This window comes from Haliotis rubra, unplaced genomic scaffold (genome assembly GCF_003918875.1).
Source record: "Haliotis rubra isolate DU_JTF1 unplaced genomic scaffold, ASM391887v1 Scf75, whole genome shotgun sequence".
Lineage (NCBI taxonomy): Eukaryota > Metazoa > Mollusca > Gastropoda > Lepetellida > Haliotidae > Haliotis > Haliotis rubra.
Window position 1 is genome coordinate 172387 of NW_025767468.1, and position 6748 is coordinate 179134.

General features: G+C 36.7%; 1 long non-coding RNA gene across 1 annotated transcript; it reads right to left on the reverse strand.

Moving 5' to 3' along the window:
- Positions 1-249: 249 nt before the first annotated feature.
- On the reverse strand, positions 250-3147 carry LOC124260097. Its single transcript, XR_006893995.1, has 2 exons — positions 2998-3147; positions 250-328 (listed from the first exon to the last, which is right to left on the reverse strand). It is a non-coding gene; the product is annotated as an uncharacterized LOC124260097 (long non-coding RNA).
- Positions 3148-6748: the final 3601 nt, after the last annotated feature.

Consider the following 6748-nt stretch of genomic DNA (forward strand, 5'->3'; position numbering starts at 1 on the left):
ACATCTGTTTCTGGTGCACATCATTTTGTATTTCTACCTGAACAGAAATGTCAATTATATGTCACATGCAATCTACAATGTTTCATTTGTTTCAAACAACCAAATATTTTTACACTGAACATTTTTTGCACCCATGCATATTTGTATCCATATTGGATGCAATATTTTGTACCCTGTAACATGATGACCATCGGAGCAGGTACTGTTTACATTTGGAAGATGACAGCAGTCATACAATGTATCTTCGTGTTTCATTGTGATACAGCAGCTACTCGTCGGGTGATGCTCGGCATGACTACATACACGTTTAAGTAATGTTAACTGAACACTGTCCTTTTCATGGCTTGTCTGTTCTCAAAGAAAGATCTATTATGCACAATCTACAGACAAATTTTCAAATTTCATGAGTCTAAGTCCCAGATCTTTTGCCTGATATCATAAAACTTGACATGGAGATCTCAGGAAACCTTGACAGAAGGTCATGTTAGGTGAATCCTGAATGAACTTTGACTGCTAAGGCCACATGAAAGAAGCATAGGCTCATGAGCTGATCAACTATTAGCTTCTTAAAACAATTGCTCATCATTTCTTAACAAGCTCAATTTGGAAAGTTTGGCCTTGGCCAAGGAGAACAACCACTAACAAATGTACCCTTAGGCCGTTTTTTCCATTACTTGGTTTACAGATCCGCTGACCCAAAATGGGAAGAAAGTGGGGAAAAAATACAAATTGTTTTTACATTTTTTACTGCCATTATATGCTGCCAACCCGATAAAAAACAAAGAAAGTGAAAAAAATAGCAAATTATACCTTTACAATATTCCCTGAAACAGAGTGGAACAGAGAGAAAAGTAATGCCAGTGGCTGCTCCACTGGCATGCTGCACCTGGCATATATCAGTGTATAAAATAGTTTTGAAATATGGCCAGTCCAAGGACTGGCTGTCCAAAAAAGTGACCAGTCCTGAACAAACACAGCCAGTCCCAAAAACTAAAACAATGAAAAAATAATAGATAAGACAAAGTTCAAACCAATTTAAGTATATTTTTTAAAATATTTCTCCTGACCAAAGGACGGCCTTACTTATTTAATAGACCGTCCTTCACAAAAATAGACCGAAAAGGACGATGTGATGGGCTATGTTTTATACACTGCATATGTGGTCTAATAATTTGTAAAAAAATCCAAAAACCAAGTAATTAAGGTCTTAATAGTACTTGTTTAGGTGTAGATGCCATTTCGTTCAGAAACAGCAAGATGTGAAAATATCTGCAACATTATGATAGTATGGCTTATCTTTTGCATTCAGAACTCCCATATTATATTGGTTTTATAAATACAAAATGCAGATATGCTTGTCCAAATGGATACATTACTTTCATAGAATTTTGTATCCTTGATGGAGGTGTCCTTAGATCTTTATGCTGAGATGAATAATGGATGAGATTGTAAATAAATTAAGGTAGAAAAAAGAGAAAAAAAAGAGTTAAAGATCTGAGCTCAGGAAATGGAGGTACACACTATCCCCCACAATAATGTCTGCCACAACACCTTTCATCTCTTCATACCAGTCCTAGATTCATCTAACTTCATGTTATTGTTAACTGTGTTAAAATGTTATACTTTCAATCACATGTTGTTTGTGCCAATGATCATGGTTAGATATTATTCCATACAGAATTAGGAAGTATAGTTGCTTTTGTAAGATGTTTATTACAGTAAGTAATAATTTACTTACCCTATCCGGTGAATGTTGAGAATGAATTACATGCTGGAGAAATTAATTAATTAACATTGTTTGTGTTTTCATGTTATCACTATGCTAGTCATGTGATGTACAATGTATCTAAAAATATACTTAATCTGTTGTGCCTAAAGGGAAATATTAATCCATATTCATATTTGTATTGAACTGTCAGTACCATTATTTATAATGCCATACCAGACATAAAAAGTATAAACAACATTACTATTAGCATTCATCATGACTCGCCCCTTTCCAGGAAGTCGGATTGTCCCGGAATAACACGAGTGGGTCACAAACTTTTTGGTGAAGACCACTATGACTTGTCCCGGAATAACACGAGTGGGTCACAAATGGCCCTTATTGGTGAAGACCACTATGACTTGTCCTGGAATAACATGAGTGGGTCACAAATGGCCCTTGTTGGTGAAGACCACTATGACTTGTCCTGGAATAACATGAGTGGGTCACAAATGGCCCTTGTTGGTGAAGACCACTATGACTTGTCCTGGAATAACATGAGTGGGTCATAAATGGCCCTTGTTGGTGAAGACCACAATGACTTGTCCCGGAATAACACGAGTGGGTCACAAATGGCCCTTATTGGTGAAAACCACTATGACTTGTCCCGGAATAACACGAGTGGGTCACAACTGGCCTTTATTGTTGAAAACCGCTATGACATATGGCATAATGAATGTTGTTTACTTTATTTGGAATGAAAAAGTGTTTTTATATTGATGTTTCTTATCAAGTAATTAAATTCTTCATAATATTGTCAGTAACCTAATCAGATATGTGAGCATGAAAACGTTTTGTAAAATAAGTAATATTTTGTTCTTAAATGAAATATATGCCCCTTTTGTAGCTAACATGCATGGATGAGACTGGTTTAAGCAAATATAACACTACATACACGAATGTGCCATAGGGTTCTTGGAACTTCATCACAAGTAATTTGAATATACATGTTGACTGATTATGAAATATATATCTTTTTGTACAGTTTCTTGTTGTTTTTTGTACGTAGTTTTCTTAATGTTTTTACCGGTTATTAAAATATACAATATTGATTAAGCAAGAGTTTCCAAGTCTTCCAACTTTGTTTCAGATTAGTTTCTTGGATCCTAATTGCACAAATCTGTTCACACAACATATTAGACTGTATCCACAAGGAGAGGGTTAAGGAGACCAGTGAGAGTGTAGCACTAGTTCTCCACAACCCAATCAAAGAGTCCCTACTGCTGATGGACTCCTTGAAATGGGTTTAAGCTTAATGGTCAGTAGAATACTTTAAAGAGACATTTGTAATTTGCTGTTATAACATTTGACACTATATGCAAAAATGTTTTTTACTGAATAGTTTGTGTTACAGTAGTGATGAAATGCCCTGTTGACATAATTACTGTAGAAAATCACCTGGGGTTGAAGTCTGTCTTACAAGTATGTTGATTTTAATATCAGTTAAATAATAATAAACATGAATGAAATACAGAATTTATCAAGATCACATGAAAGGTGGAATTCAAATATCCAAATATAACCTTGAGTACATTTTCTCCAGCTGTCAAGTTCTTCAAGATGAGGAATTCGTCAGGTTGATTTATTTCTGGTAAATAAATTCAAATCTAAGATGAATATTTTAACATTTTTTTCATACTTACAGATTTATTGGATATTATTTTCATCTAGAATGCGACATCAACAATCTTTATTGTAGATAGATGTATGCTATAGTCTCCAAGACAGACTTAAACATTGGTATAGTGTGATGCATGGGACTGAGACAAGGTATTGACTGGGTGCTGTATTATTTGACTGCAACCAGTGACACACCCATTTCCTTCATTTGAATTGAAGATAATTGTTGAGGATTATTACACAGGTGGGTACATGTATATACATGTTAAGCATATTCCTACCATGTTTGTCAAGTGTATTGGTCAGTATGCTGTTTTGATTATATTATATTAGTTCATATAATTACACAGTGTAGTGTTTACATGATAAAATACCTCCTTATACAATTATTTTTTTTTACTATTGTGTATATATGTGATTATTGTACAATGTCAGAAGTATATTGGACTTTGTGGATTTTGAAATTGAAGTTACAATTTTTTTTAATTGGTTATGTTGTTTTTCAGTAAACAATACATTAATGTGATAAGATTTCTATCACTATGTGTAGGTGTCGATTCACAATTTAACTCCCCTGGACCAAAGATCCCAGTGTGCAGTCATGGCCTATTTCTGAACCAGGTGAAGAATGAAGATCAGTCTTGCATGCTTGATGATTTTTTGTTTGTACATTCTATAAATGATTACAACTGATTTTAACCAAGAACAACAAGCTGAGGTGGTAAGATATTGTGTAAATGAGAATGGCAGCTCAAGTTCATTCAAACTGCCTCAGTGGATTGAGCATCTGCAGAAGGGTGGAGTGCAGTAAAATAAGTTTCTTTTTGTTACCCTGCCTGGGGCTCCATTTTAAAGGGATATGACTGATCGGGTAGGGGTTATGTGTCTGAACTGGGTCATCATATCAAGCCATGGCATGGTAAAACGTAGGCCCAGAGAAGTGCAACCTGATACACATATACATGCACGTTGCTACATAAGTGCAGTAACCTTAAATGTGATATAAAAGCATATTCCACCTCATCTATTTATGCAGAAACAGAGCCAGGATGTTGAAGGAGGGTTATATAACACCCAAACTCAAGTGACTTAATGAAGGGTGCAGGGTACATGCAAGATTTCTGAAAAGCAAACAGGTGTGCATCCCTGCGTCACCCATCTGGATCCATTGTGTGATTCTTGCATGCACATGGGAAGATTTACCTGTGAACACAATTCAAGTGAACTACTTCTGAGGTTTACGACAGAACTGGTTGGTTGGTTTGTTGTTTTAACACTGCACTCAGCAATATTCCAGCTATATATGGTGATGGTCTGTAAATAATCTAATCTGGACCAGACAATCCAGAGATCAACAGCATGAGCATTGATCTACACAACTGGGATACGATGACGTGTCAACCAAGTCAGCAAACCTGACCACCTGATCCCGTTTGTCACCTCTTACAACAAGCATGGGTTGCTGAACACAAATTCTAACCCCTTTCTTCACAGGTTTAGTAGATAGAAAGAAAGCAGAATGTCTGTGGCTCCTACCAAAAGATGTTAAAAGAAATTACCTAGAATGGCTGTCCGCATTAATATGGGCACAAGATAAGGTCAGCACAGTCAGTATGGGATATCCATGTTAAACTTGATCATGCTGTCTTTGGGCTAGCACTATTAGTACCCTAGTACCCTCTAGTACCCTAAAGTCCTGAATAGTACATGCAGCCACTCATTCATGCTGCTATTTGAGAGAAGTACTCTTGAAAATGACATTAAATCCCAACATCAAGTGAATATGCAAAAATGTTTAAGATCTATGAACAGGTCAACAATCCTGGCGAATTACACACCTTTAGTATGTTTTCCATAAACATTTACCCTTGATATTCTCAAGAATAGCAATACATCAGGAATTAACAGACTGACCTTTCAGGAGGCTCAGTTAACCATGAGGAACACATTTCAGTCCTAGAAACCTGAAGCCATCACATTGCCAGATTTTGCCTTCTTTAAAGAAGACATTACATGTTTCCACTGCACTGACTGCTATCACGTCTCTGACTGTGGTGAACCCATGACTTGGAAATTGACACAAGAGAAGATGAACCTGGAGCATTTCTGAGTGAGTGAGTGAGTGAATTTAGTTTTAGCAATATTCCAGCAATATCATGGCAGGGAACACCAGAAATGGGCTTCACACATTGTACCCATGTGGGGAATCAAACCATGGTGGAGCATTTCTGAGCAGGACGAACAAATTGCCTTGGAACTACTCCTTTGTATGTGATACCCAGTTCATTCCACCGTATTAGACATTATCTTAACTGGATCATCTTCATGCTCACAACCTTCTGGAAAATACTACTCATTCACAAGGGCAACAGGGCGGTGGGTAGCTTTGCAGTTATAATTGTTTTTCTCGTCACGCCGAAAACCCAGGTTCGATTCCCTACATGGGTACAATGTGTGAAGTCCATTTCTAGTGTCCACCGCAGTGATATTGATGAATATTGCTAATAGTGATGTGAAACTAAACTCACTCACTCACCAAGGCAACAAAGGCAATATCTGCATGTTGGTCGACAATAGTGTATGCTTATAGCCTGGTAATTACAATAAGTTGGGCAATGTGAAAAACTTCAGTCTGCTGTCATAGCTGACTGCAGTCATAAAAAATACACTCAGAAATAATGAATCAGATTTGAATCATCTGAGCACATCAAAAACACCATAGCCTGGATAATTCACATAACAATTGCTGTAACGCTAGAAAAACAGAGGAACACGAAAGTTACCCGTTAAATGAGAACACTTACAATATGACAACAAAACTTGTTATTCCCCAAACCACATACATAACTTCACAGTGGAAGAAGCATAAATGGTTGTGTATGTAAATCTCTGCCTCTCTCCTCTCTTTCTTCCTTTTCCACTAGTTTACGCATTTCCCCATAAGCAATATTTCTGAGTAATGGGGAGATTTACAAAGTGGCTGCTGTGACCACTTTTTTAGAAACACTGGGTACCAAAGCTGGGATCACTCATACAAGGTTTCAGCTCCATGGACCAGATGCATTGTTCAATTAATTCAAAGTTTCATTAACTGTTGCCAGTGGTGGGTGTGATTGAAATGTTGATGGTTTCTTGACTTGGTTGGAATATTTAACACACCTGAGCGATATGATAAATTAATACACATAATTGAGATACATATAATCATGCTCCTTAACCTACTGCGGCCTGAATTCACTGTGTTCTGGACAGAGCTTATGTGATCATGTGTCAAGTCTATACTAGCAAAGCAAACAAAGGTCTGTGAATGTCGAAAATTTGTAAGTGCTATATAAATTATGCTTTTTGGCTCTCTTGAGATAA